The sequence below is a fragment of the Euprymna scolopes genome, chromosome 26 (genome assembly GCF_053919585.1).
Source record: "Euprymna scolopes isolate OS-2025 chromosome 26, ASM5391958v1, whole genome shotgun sequence".
Classification (NCBI taxonomy): Eukaryota; Metazoa; Mollusca; class Cephalopoda; order Sepiida; family Sepiolidae; genus Euprymna; species Euprymna scolopes.
Genome location: NC_136507.1, coordinates 48,630,544 through 48,645,457, shown reverse-complemented (window position 1 = coordinate 48,645,457; position 14,914 = coordinate 48,630,544). Strand labels below are relative to the sequence as shown.

The window sequence follows — 14,914 nt, the reverse complement described above, 5'->3', positions numbered from 1 at the left end:
TTCAACTCGAGTCACAATTGAAAAAAATAAAATGTATGGACTACATTTAAATTTTTTTTTTTGCGTGACGTTTTACTGTCTTATATTCGTTATCCAGTGACAACTTTAGTTTAAAAAAAAATCTTTCCTTGATTTTAGTTTAACTGTGGTATTTATTTTTAAAATACCGAAGAGAAAAATTTGGTTTACCAAAAAGTCTTTAGTTGGTATTTACAGCAATTTAGGACATCCACTGGTGAATTTTTTTTTCTTCGTATGTTACTTCCTTGTAATTTAGTAATACGAATATGTTCTTCGTAATTTAGTAATACGAATCTGTTTGTCGTTTTACAAAAATTCACTTTTACAGTTTGTTATTATTTTTTTTAAAGATGTATTCCACGGGAAACGGCGTAAATCGTCGCTTTTTTTTTTTTGCTACGTTCGAGTTTTTTTTTCTTTGAGACTGCAAATTAAAGGTTTTGGTTTGTCTCTTTTTTCCGACTAGTATTTTAGTAAATAAAATATTATTAATCGAGGTTACTTTTTTTAACCTGAATGTAGTTTTTGTTCTTGGACTTTGGGAAACAACCGTTTCTTTCTTTTAGTGTTGTACTTTGCGAGGAAAATATTTTACAGTTTTCCAATGTTCGCTGAATTATTCATTTTTTTCCGCTTGAGTCGAACTCCTCTTTAGGGTAAAATCCGTTTTTACGACTATTTCGTTCGTCAAAACTTGTATTCCTTAGAAAGGTCAACCGTTGCGTTGTACTTTTTTTTTTTAGTGAGTTCTTTCCATTTCTTCGTCAAACTGTTATATTTGACGCTCATCCTCGTCGTCACTGTTAAGTTTGCAGGTTGAAACAAGTAACGTAGAAAGCAATACAAATGACGACTCAACAAACAAAGGTAGATCAAATAAGAAGTGTATTAGGAAAAGGTATATTTACAGGATATTAACATAATGGTGTCAAATAAGAGAGTCTTTGCTGGAGAAACATATCTGCTCTCGTCAGCCTTCGGTGGCTTCTGGTGAACACACACTCAGACTAACTGAGTCTTCCTATTTATGTGTAATTACTATCCACAAATGCAAATTAATGTGTGCCACCACGACACCAATATTAAACCAAAAACTATGTAGTTTAATTCTGGTGAGATTTTTCTCAATAAAGAATGGTTTTCAAACGTCATTATTTCAGCAAGTTACGTACTATTCAGAGCTTTAATAATTTTCTTTCACAACAAAAAACGTTGTAATTGCGAATTAAGGAAAACATAAGCAAACAAAAACAAAAGCACCGTTAATTTCATAATTATTTGCAAACCAGAAGAGCACCCAATTCAAAGCAGCAGATGATCTTTGGTCAGATTGTGTTCCAGATATTAAACATCAGTAATATAACTTCCGGCGAGAGATTCATGTTTTCAAGTTTATTTGTTTATTAAATCGTTAGGTGAAAGTACATAGTTAACAAAGAATCTCTCTCGTGGTACTAAGGATGGGTTTCTAAATTTATTATTATTTTTATTTATTTATTATTTTTTTATTATTTAATTGTTATTATTTTAGCACGTTCAGTAAGTTGTAGATTATTTAGAAAGCTATCCTCAACATAAACGGGAGTTTTGTAAACTATTCTGTATCCAACAATTTAAACAGGAAGTTATCAAAACCAGGAATTGAATCTGACTAAACGCCGTTCGCTGTTAGCTTTATTTTCGGGTACTCTTCTAATGTGGCTAAATATTCACTATTCACTATTTATGAAGTACCGCAAAATGTTTAAAAATTAAAAACATTTTTGTCAAGAAAAAATATCATTATTGGTAGTTATTTTAAAAAGATCGATGTACAACATTTTTTTTTTACTTTTAAAAGTTATTTAGTTTTTGATTTGTTCATGTTTGAATCATTTTGGTAAGGTTTTGTTCGGTAGGTTTTGTGTGGTCACTAACTGAGAAGCAACTGTCACTTCAAACAATTCATTAACTTAAAATGTATTACAAAGACAAAAATGACACTGATGCACTACTTATTTTCCGAACCAAATAAACGTTTTAAAATCCATTGTAAAACAAACACAACGTTTGTTATAAAAAAGTTTTATTCGATTATTTGTAAATTTGTAAATTATTTGTAAATTTGTAAATTATTTGTAAATTATTTTTGCCGAATTTCTGCATAATAAAACTTTTTTTAAGTAAAAATCTTTTTGGCGCAATAAAATTAAAAGCAGCGTTCGCCAGCAATTAAATAATTGAATTAAGTTTTCATTTTTAAGATTTAAAAAAAAAAAATTGAATTTAGGTAAATAGGGCATGGTAAAACTGTATTTAATCTTTCTCCGATTATTATACATAAATATTCTTATAAAATAATTATTAAGTAAAATGTTATAATTATTCTTTTCGGCGCATTTACAAAATTTGAATCAAACTGACTTTTTCCAAACTAAAGCCAAAGGGCTTAGCACTATTTGAAGCAAGTGCAATGAGATTTTAGCCCGCACTTCTCGAACGCTTCTAATTTTCCGTTGTCAAAGTGACATTTTTACCTATTTATTCAATTCTGCCACTTTACCGGTGCCATTTTTACGTTGCTATTTTTACCGACGATATTTTTGCCGAGCACCGGGTAATTTGTATTAAGAACAAAACATACAAAGAAAAACAGTCGTAGTACTTAACGCTAATATGGCGTACTATGAAGTACAATCACAGCCAGCATTTACCATTTCCTTACCAGAAGGGGATATAACACAAAGTCGGAAAGTAGGAAAATAAGCTAGCACCGCAAGAAAAGGGGCGCAAAAATAAGTCTGAGTAACCCCGCCGGAATTCCCCGGTGAGAGCGCCTCAAACAACAAACAATAAACGTGCTCCACTCGAAAGACGGAGGCAAGGCTTGGGATGGTAGAACTTTTAGAACTAATCAGAACATTTGCATTAGTCCGACGGCAAAAACGCCACCGAAATGGCACAGTTTCTGTCAGACTGATTGTCAAGGTCGGAACCTAGACTAACTTGCACTGTGAAGTGCACTGTGAAGTGCACTGTGAAGTGCACTGTGAAGTACACATGCAACCACCACCGAGAGTGGGTACTTCTCTGTCTATTTATATAGTTATATAGTTTGGAAAATTACATATCTTATGCATGTGTATCACCACAACAAATGCATAGCAAGGTGACCTAAAGCGCTTAGATTGACATGAGACGTTTTAGTTATTTTGAAAAACTTCTCCAAATACGGGCACTTTAGATTGGTAAATCATTTTATGTGATCGGATCCGTCGGCAGTTCTCTCTCCCAACAGAAGTAATAATGTCTATTAAGATAACGAGTAGATCGACATAAAACATTTGTCAAAGGTAGAAAATTCAGGTACCTCATAATACACTCAAGATTAGTTTGTATGGAAACCATATTTGAGGTAAATTGGTACTAGGCACCGCTGGGTTGTTCATTCTTGGTTCCACCCGAAAGTGGTTAGAGCGTTAAAGAGCCCACCAGGCTTCACGTGTCATACATACTTTTTTTTTTAGAATGAATTATATCTCGGTTCTCTTGAGAGGCAGACATTTACTGCTACTTCCGAAAAACAAACAAACAAAAAACAACAACAAAAAAAAAAACGTACAAACCTACCAGCGTGTCATACGGTGCAGACATTTTCAAGCAAAGAAACAGATCTTAGTTAACGGGTAATAACGATATATGAAAATCGAAGATTTCGAGTTCAGAGTTTCAAGACAAGTTCTTTTGCCACTTCAGAGATTCGTACAAATAAAGTGACATTAATTGAAATACTTTTTATATTTTATAGTTTTTAACCCCTTCGAGGCTCACCCGGCGTTTCCAACATTAGAAATTCTAAACATGCTAAGAATTTATACTAAAACGGTCTGCCACTACGAATATCTACTTAAGCCACCAAATTATATAGGTAAAAGTTTAGAAAAAAATAATAAATAAAATAAGTAAGTATTCAATGGAGTAAACTTTACTCAGAAAAACAACAGCAGCAGAGAATATTGTTTGACTATTGACTGGAAAAATCTTCAATCAATAGTTTTGTTATCAAATACGCACGAATAATCATATTCTAATTTCGCGCGTAATACAGGGTGACCAAAAAACAAAAACAAAAGCTAAATGGAGACCATCTAGAACATATGCTGTAGAACGGAGAAAAAAAGGCCAAAGACCCTAGTGTTTTGATGTGATGTTTTGAATATAATAAACTAGTTATGACCAAAGTTTCATTTCATGCGGACAAAACACTAAGAAACGGGGCCTAATTAGAGTTGTAGCCCTTTTTTTTTTTGGAGGGGGCACCCTGTATAAAAGCCGATAACACAGCTTTCTTTTCCTTTGCTGGTATTTTTTATGGAAATCGCTCCAGAGAATGCATGAAGCAAGTTGATGTAAGGATCTAAAAATACTAGTTAAATATTAAAATCTAGCCAAAAATAAATGTTAGATAAACAATTGTTCTTTCTTTGTCAAAACATTGCCCATGGAATGTGAGGACTAAAGGACAAAATAAGAGTTAGGGGAACGCAAGATCCACCTTCTACTCCTGTTAGGTTCTCTTTTACCTCTCCTTTCATCCGGAGTCGACGGACGATCGAGGGCAAATACACATGACGAGAAACATTTATGAGCTACTGTAAGCAAAAAGGCAATCACACACACACACACACACACACACACACACACACACACACACACATGCATACACACACATGCACACGCGCGCGCACGCTCTCTCTCTCTCTTTTACTGCCAAAACAGAGGAAAGCTAATATCCATGCACATCTACAATTCCTACCCAATTTACACTGTCAGTGAAAACAAAATACTTATTCACCTCCTTACACACTAAACAATTCCTTCTACATGTGAAACATCCATGGACACTGAATTCGTATTCATTACCAACTATATATTTTTGTCTTTAATAAATTGTCAAATAAATCGATAAATTTACTTGTGGGTAGACTCAATATGCCCTCTTAAATATAATTTCATTCTATATTCGTTTTTATTATTTTAAGAAACCTTGTTCGATATGGAATTCACTTTGAACGGGTTTCACCGGCTTCCTTCAGAGATATTAGATTCATAAGCGATCCCCATAATTATCTGGATCAAGAGGGACGATTTTTACAACGTTAGATTTTTAGTCTTTTGAAGGTCGCCTTATATTCCTAGAATGGTCACCCATCTGGTACTGACTAGGCTCAACGTCACTTTATTTAGGTAATTTAACGAGAAACCGAGTGATGTAAACCATTTTAACTGCAAACGAGCGGGGCTCGATTAGGTTAATGGACAAAGTTATGGACTATAGAATTTTCGAGCTCAAATTCTCTCGGATCGATTAAGTTCAATCACGCATCATTACCGTCAAAAAAGATATGGACCCAACATTTCTATTTAGTTATGGGTAACAGATTAACGCGTTTCACGAATTCTTTACGATGGGTATCATCTTTCGATATTAAATAACTCAGTAAAGGTTGACGGCGTAATTTAGACAATCTTGGTACCTGATGATACTTGGTGCAACATTCACTGTGGTCAGGTTGAATAAGTTTCATCTGAAGAAGGATGTTTATTCAAAAGAATAAAACTCACAAACGATTTCCAACCGCATATTAGTCAGAGGAGATAACAACCTCGGTATTTGTTGTGTCTGTATCAATAACAACACGAACGCAGAAAGTAAAGGTAAAACAAATATATTAAGACGAAAATATAATACATATTTACAAAGGTGCAGTTGTACTGCAGTTGGAAGATTGTCCGGCAGAGGGCGTGTTAAAGTCTTTCATGGAGCAACCGGCACATGCTTCTTGCCTATCCGGCGTTCGAACACAGCTCTCCGGTCTTGCTGACTTGATACCTTTTTCTATACCTTGTTCACCCACGTATGCTAATTAGTGGGCGTCTCCACAACAGTATTTTAAAACATTTTTGTAAGAGGATGTCACTATTTTCTCACATACATTATCTGCACAAATGTTTACATATTCAGACAAATCCAACAGTTCAATTAATCGCTTGCAATAAGTATATTTTAACATCAAATAACCCAAGCAATGTTGATTTACTGTACAATCGACACATCAACCAATCGATAGTTCAGAATTGGTGTTATACTTCGTTAATACATGAAAGAACAACGGGTTGGTAGCGTCGTGAAATAGATTAACTCAACAAATAACAGCCTTTCCTTGGCTGGGATCAAAGTGTAGTATCTATTCTAATGCTACGCTTCATCTTTTCTGTTTTCTATCTATAAACCTTCTAGACTGAGGCAATATTATGTTTGTCCTAATCCAGTGTTCCCTTTGTTGGGATTGAAATTTCCCCACATTATAAACCGATCAAGTGTCTAACTCTGCCCCTGTATGGAGGAAAATAAATAGAAATTTTAACTTAGAACTGATTGCAATAAGCACCTTTATCCGTTGCGTGTCGAGTACAAAACAATTTTATAATTCTTATGTTTTACACTCAACGGGACAGCTTATATATAATCCTCAGCTAGGAACCAAGTGTAGTGTTTGTTGTGATATAATACTTTAATGTTTCTGTTTTGGGTCAATAGAGAAATCTTTCTACATTAAGGTAATTAAATTTTTTATTTTACTTCAGAGTGCCCTCTTTTTGGGTAATCTGAATTTTCCCTCATTAAAAATTGACCTTGTGTCTCTCCCTGTCCCCGTGGAGAAGCAACTAAATAAGGACTGTTATGACGAGTTATGATTCAAATCTTTCATAATCTTTTCTTTTTTTAAATTCCATTTTCACCCTAAACAAAGCACAGTGTCACTTTAACATAGGGGGCTACTATCTGGAGCATAATTGCAGGGATATTATGTAAGGAATTGAGCAGCAAGATTTCTGTTTACATTACACTTGAACTTCTGCATGTCAGTACACTCGAGGAAAAGAAGTCCAAAGTCTAGCAGTTCTGGGGAAGAAACTATTAGAGTAGAAGACTTTCTGTGTTGGGGTGGGATTTTGCTGCTTGTCGAGTTTTTCGGGGGTTTTACGCCGAGGGGGTACAAAGAGCAACTATCATTGAAATGCTTGTAAAACAGGCAGAGGGATGCAGCATTCTGTTGATGGGAGAGAGGCTGGAGCCTAATTGACAGTTCGGACCTATTATTTTTTTTCTTTTTAAACAGTAATCACCACTTATCAAGGCCCGGAAGCCACTCAGGGATAAGGGTTATTGCAAGTACACAACTTAGGTTGGCGACTTTCTTTTGAACTCTGTCCAGGAGTGAGAGTTTAGTAGCAGATGCACCAAATGTGACAACAACATTCCATACATGGGCGAATGGTAACTTTGTACAGGATAATTTCAGCCGTAACTTTCTAGCATGATACAGAGAGCCCACTTTCGTCGCGGCAGCTGCGACAATACCCTTGAAGCTTTTGTTCCAACTCATGTTCCCTGTGAACATTAAAGCGATGAGTTTGAATAAAGTACTTTCAGGTAATGTATCTTTAGTCATAGCTATTGGTGGTTGAGACGCTTGGTTGTAATTATTAAAGGAAACAAACTTAGTCCTGACAGCATTGAATATTACCATCCATTTTTGCGTATACAAGTATTCAACTAGTATTACTATCGTTGTAACGAGTAGGCCAGTAATCAGGTGCCCGCCTGACAATTACGGCGTTGTGCGCCACTGCGCCACCAGTATTTAGTAAATGGGCTATAAACAACGCCGTGGGTGGGAAAGAGAGAGAGAGAGAGAGAGAGAGAGAGAGAGAGAGAGAGAGAGAGAGAGGGGTGGGGAGGAATCGCTTTGGCGGCGCTCATGAACTGATTTGAAGTCATAAAACTATTATTGTCTTTTTTCTTTTTTTATTTCACATTGAAACTGTTTATATTGAACGACATTAGATTTCCATACGCGCGTTTCTCTCTGCATGTACGTAGATGTGCGTGTGTTTGCATGTGTCTATAAGAATTCGTGGGGGCAAAGGCCACAATAAAATGTCGTGATATTACCTTGTTCGTGTTGAATCGTGTCAAATCATGATCCCACCTGCAGGATTTAGAAAATGCAAATTGTTAAGTCTCCATGTCGTCAGTCCCTGCGTCCTCTCTCCCCTCTCTCTTTCTCTCTCTCTCTCTCTCTCTCTCACACACACACACACACACACACACACACACACACACACACACACACACACACACACACACACACACACACACTCTCTCTCTCTCTCTCTCTCTCTCTCTCTCTCTCTCTCTCTCTCTCTCCAGTGTATGTGTGTATGTGTGTGTGGAGAGAGATAGAGAATGTTTCATTGAACAAAACAAATTGAGTCAGTTTATTTTTCTTTAGTTTTTTTAGCGTTTTCTTTTAGATTTCTTAATATCAGAACAAGAAAAGATATATAAAAGGAAAAACGAACAAAACTTATTTGGTGCATTGTACATATACGTTGATAGATACACACTAAAACAATAATTTTTTTACAAGGAAGTCACCACTTGAGGATTAGGATTAATGAGTGAACGGTAGTCACTGAGACAACAGTATAGGTAGAATTTTATTATTTAAAGGAAACAACCCAACAAAAAACTTGTTTACATTGGATTTGAAGACTATCATATTGTAGTTAGCTGGAAAACAGGCTAGCGGGCAGTTAGGAGAGAAGCTTTATTCACGGATTCATTTAGACATGGCACAGATAGAAAGTGGGGGACATTGTTGATAGTAGTTGTAGGTAAACGAGTGCTTTTTGTGAATGTTTGACAGGGGACAATAGATTGAAACTCAGACAAGCACTAGGTGTGTCAGAAACTTCGTGAAAAATATTGAATAATTCGACCCCCTGTCTTTACAAGCTTATAACTATTCGAAAACTGTCATTCAAACCCTATTTTTTTTTTCAATTAAAGGGGCAAGGACCAAGGTTTCATTAAAAAAAAAATACAAAAAAAAAAAAACGTGGTTTAAAAAAAAGTTTTAAACTTCGGACTTTGCAGGTAAATTTCCAAAAAAACTGATCTTTTTTTTTTTTGTTTTAAATTAGAATATATTATTTATTGATCTTTTATCTTCAATTTGTGATATATAAAACTTTGGCACATAAATTAATTATTTACTTTTTAATAGACATGAATTAAAAAAAAAACGTTTGTCTAAAATATTATATTCAGTTTATTGGAAAGAGCATAAAATTTCACATTGACGCTGAAAATATCGTAAAAATAGAATCAATAGAAAATTTTGATAGATTTTTAAAGTTTAAAAATTGAAAAATACTGAACTCGTAAAATTCGATTAATTTCATTACTGTTTAAAAAAAATAAAAAATAATATCTCTATTACGTTTTATACAACTTTAATAGTTTATTTTGGAAGTATAATCCATAAAGAAAATAAACAACCAATTTTTAAAAGAGAAATTACGAGTTTTTTATATTTTATTCGCAGTTTCGTATTAGGGTTGTCAAAAATTCCTACAAAAATTCTGATACACCTAGACAAGCACTTACCATAAAAATGATAAAGCAGAGACAGCCTTGCAACGCCTTTTCTGTGAGAAAGAGGTTGCAGAAAGGAGAAAAGGGCCTCACCTACTTCTGTCGAGACAGAATAAATTGCTCCAAGCAACTCTGCCCTAAATGTGGCAACAATACTCTATTTTAGGGCTAATTTGGCTCTTATACAGGTAGAGGATTTCGTCGAGAATAAGATACCTTTTTGAGCCATAGAATAATAAAACCATTCTCCCAACAACTTTTGCAAGAGATTTGATGTAAACTGTCCATTTAAGATCAGTAATGAAAGTCAGACCTATAAGCTTGTCGAAACGGGGTGCTTCCTTGAAACGAGAGCCATTCATCTCAATTGGGGTCAATTGTGGACTAGGGCGTTTATGGTGAAAAGATAGAAGCTTGGTTTTGGATGCGTTAAAATTAACCAGCCACCTTTTGCCCCATTACATGCTCAAGTTCGGAGAAGAGAAGCTCAGAGAAATCTTGCTCATTGTTGGCATTTGAAGTATTGCCATAGATGGTAGTGTCGATATATATACATAAAACATATATACATAAAACATATATGCATAAAACATATATACATAACATATATATGCATAAAATATATATGCATAAAGCATATATACATAAAATATATATACATAAAACATATATACATAAAACATATATACATAACATATATATGCATAAAATATATATGCATAAAACATATATACATAAAACATATATACATAAAATATATATGCATAAAACATATATACATAAAACATATATACATAAAATATATATGCATAAAATATATATGCATAAAACATATATACATAAAATATATATGCATAAAACATATATACATAAAACATATATACATAAAATATATATGCATAAAACATATATACATAAAATATATATACATAAAACATATATACATAAAATATATATGCATAAAACATATATACATAAAATATATATGCATAAAACATATATACATAAAATATATATACATAAAATATATATGCATAAAACATATATACATAAAATATATATGCATAAAACATATATACATAAAACATATATACATAAAATATATATGCATAAAACATATATACATAAAATATATATGCATAAAACATATATACATAAAATATATATACATAAAACATATATGCATAAAACATATATACATAACATATATATGCATAAAATATATATGCATAAAACATATATACATAAAATATATATACATAAAACATATCTACATAAAACATATATACATAAAATATATATACATAAAACATATATGCATAAAACATATATATATAAAATATATATGCATAAAACATATATACATAAAACATATATGCATAAAACATATATACATAAAATATATATACATAAAATATATATACATAAAACATATATGCATAAAACATATATACATAAAACATATATACATAAAATATATATACATAAAATATATATGCATAAAACATATATACATAAAACATATATACATAAAACATATATACATAAAACATATATACATAAAACATATATACATAAAATATATATACATAAAACATATATGCATAAAACATATATACATAAAACATATATACATAAAATATATATACATAAAACATATATACATAAAACATATATACATAAAACATATATACATAAAACATATATACATAAAATATATATGCATAACACATATATACATAAAACATATATACATAAAACATATATACATAAAATATATATACATAAAACATATATACATAAAACATATATACATAACACATATATACATAAAACATATATACATAACACATATATACATAACACATATATACATAACACATATATACATAAAACACAAAATATACAACGCGTTCGAGATCAATTCGATATATCCAGTACTTCATGTATTCTCAATTCTCAAATTACATCTTTAAGAGCAATATTTGCAAAATTCATCTTAGCCGCAGAATCGGTTCCAAACCTTTACTTTGGCCTCTAGGTGGGATCTTAATGTGGAGCGCGTGGTTTTACCATATTTTTTGAGAGGTACTTAAATACTTGTTTCATCCTGGCAATCAGCGTCTCCTTGGAGAGTACAGGCCGTATCTTTGACATTTTTCAATCCGACTCAGCCATAAGGCAGCCAGACGAGTCGAGGGGTCAAATGCTTTGGCTGGTGAAGTCGCGAAACTTTACGAAAGTGTAATACAGAACTTACTCTTGCTTTCATACATATGCCATTCATGCAGCCACCTTCTCCATCTAGCGCTTGACAACAATGATCAGTAATTCAACTTATACATCTGAATTGAGTCTAAGTCCATTTTCGAAGAATTTTTAAGACACAAAAACAGCTATCCGTTGCACTTCATCGCTATTAAATCTTCCAAATGGTTCTGAATGAATTTCCATGCATGAAGCAAAACTCATCTCTCGCGTTATATATGCATTAAAAAGTATATAATTATAAAACTAAAATTGTCTTCACTCACCTCCCTTTCTATATATGTAAGATTATTTTTCCGCGGTTACTAAAAGTCTTTCGACAGAGCCGGTTCAAATTTTAATAAAAAGAGACTCGTTGTGATTATAACAAACTTGTTTTCAGTTTCTGATATTTTACAGATACTATTATCCTCTTTCGGGAAATTAGTTTCATTTCACACAGCGCTGCTTAAATTAAAATTAGCATCGAATGAGCAGCCATATTTTTTTTCTTTTGTCGATATTGGTATTGTCCATATTCGTTTTACATTTTACTTATTTTGAAATTATGTACATTTATACATCATAATCACATTGACACACCGATTTCCGTTAGATCACCGAAGTTAAGCGATGTTGTGTCTGGTCAGTACTAAATGGGTGACCGAGACAAGATCTCCACTGAAAGAGTGTGCAAAGTATTGGAACTTTAAGGAGGCTTATTGCCACCCAAATGACAGAGAAGACCAATGGTCATTGCCAGCGAAAAATCAACGGTAAGCGGCTTTTGTGATAACACAAAGTTATTTGTAATGTTTGCTGAAAGAGGTGGCAAATACTGGAAATCTGAATAGATTTATTGCTTCAGTTTCTAGGAAATACCCACGATATTATTATTAGCAACCACTGTTGCTGATACTATCAATTTTATATATACTAATTTCTATCAATTTTATATATACTAATTTCTATCAATATTTTATATATAATTCCTATTAATTTTATATATACTAATTTCTATCAATTTTGTATATACTAATTTCTATCAATTTTATATATACTAATTTCTTTCAATTTTATATATACTAATTTCTATACAATTTTTTATATATAATTTCTATCAATTTTATATATACTAATTTCTATCAATTTTGTATATACTAATTTCTATCAATTAATATATACTAATTTCTATCAATTTTGTATATACTAATTTCTATCAATTTTATATATACTAATTTCTATCAATTTTATATATACTAATTTCTATACAATTTTTTATATATAATTTCTATCAATTTTATATATACTAATTTCTATCAATTTTGTATATACTAATTTCTATCAATTAATATATACTAATTTCTATCAATTTTGTATATACTAATTTCTATCAATTTTGTATATACTAATTTTTATCAATTTTATATATACTAATTTCTATCAATTTTGTATATACTAATTTCTATCAATCTTGTATATAATTATTTCTATCAATTTTATATATACTAATTTCTATCAATTTTATATATACTAACTTCTATCAATTTTATATATACTAATTTCTATCAATTTTGTATATACTACTTTCTATCAATTTTGTATATACTAATTTCTATCAATTTTATATATATAATTTCTATCAATTTTGTATATACTAATTTCTATCAATTTTGTATATTAATTTCTATCAATTTTGTATATACTAACTTCTATCAATATTTTATATATAATTTCTATTAGTTTTATATATACTAATTTCTATCAATTTTTCATATACTTACTTCTACCAATTTTATATATACTTCTATCAATTTTATATATACTTACTTCTACCAATTTTGTATATACTAATTTCTATCAATTGTGTATATACTAATTTCTATCAATTCTGTATATACTAATTTCTATCAATTTTGTGTACACTAATTTCTATCAATTTTATATATACTAATTTCTATCAATATCTTATATATAATTCCTATTAATTTTATATATATTAATTTCTATCAATTTTGTATATACTAATTTCTATTAATTTTGTATATACTAATTTCTATCAATTTTATATATATAATTTCTATCAATTTCATATATACTAATTTCTATCAATTTTGTATATACTAATTTCTATCAATTTTATATATACTAACTTCTACCAATTTTGTATATACTAATTTCTATCAATTTTGTATATACTAATTTCTATCAGTTTTGTATATACTAATTTCTATCAATTTTTTATATACTAATTTCTTTCAATTTTATATATACTAATTTCTATCAATTTAATATATACTAATTTCTATCAATTTTATATATACTAATTTCTATCAATTTTGTATACACTAATTTCTATCAATTTTATATATACTAATTTCTATCAATGTTTTATAAATAATTCCTATTGATCTTATATATACTAATTTCTATCAATTGTGTATATACTAATTTCTATCAATTTTGTATATACTTATTTCTATCAATCTTATATATACTAATTTCTATCAATTGTGTATATACTAATTTCTATCAATTTTGTATATACTTATTTCTATCAATCTTATATATACTAATTTCTATCAATTTTGTTTATACTAATTTCTATAAATTTTGTATATACTTATTCCTATCAATTTTATATATACTAATTTCTATCAATTTTATATATACTAATTTCTATCAATTTAATATATACTAATTTCTATCAATTTTGTATATACTAATTTCTATCAATTTTATATATACTAATTTCTATTAATTTTATATATACTAATTTCTATTAATTTTATATATACTAATTTCTATCAATTTTATATATACTAATTTCTATCAATTTAATATATACTAATTTCTATCAATTTTGTATATACTAATTTCTATCAATTTTATATATACTAACTTCTACCAATTTTGTATATACTAATTTCTTTCAATTTTGTATATACTAATTTCTATCAATTTTGTATATACTAATTTCTATCTATTTTGTATATACTAATTTCTTTCAATTTTGTATATACTAATTTCTATCAATTTTGTATATACTAATTACTATCAATTTTATATATACTAATTTCTATCAATTTTGCATATACTAATTTCTATCAATTTTGTATATACTAATTTCTATCAATTTTATATATACTAATTTCTATC

The 14,914-nt window shown here is 30.1% G+C and overlaps 1 protein-coding gene across 4 annotated transcripts in view; it reads right to left on the bottom strand.

The window, feature by feature from the left end:
- LOC145248009 (dynein light chain Tctex-type protein 2B-like) overlaps window positions 1–14,914 on the bottom strand; it is a 112,612-nt gene that overhangs the window by 59,904 nt on the left and 37,794 nt on the right. Inside the window, exon 1 of one of the 4 annotated variants that reach the window (XM_080109702.1) lies at window positions 8,021–8,039. The exons of the other annotated variants lie outside the window; for them this stretch is intronic. The gene's annotated coding sequence lies outside the window, so the exon portion shown is untranslated. Of the gene's footprint in view, window positions 1–8,020; window positions 8,040–14,914 lie in introns of those variants that run through there. 4 annotated transcript variants of the gene reach the window in all.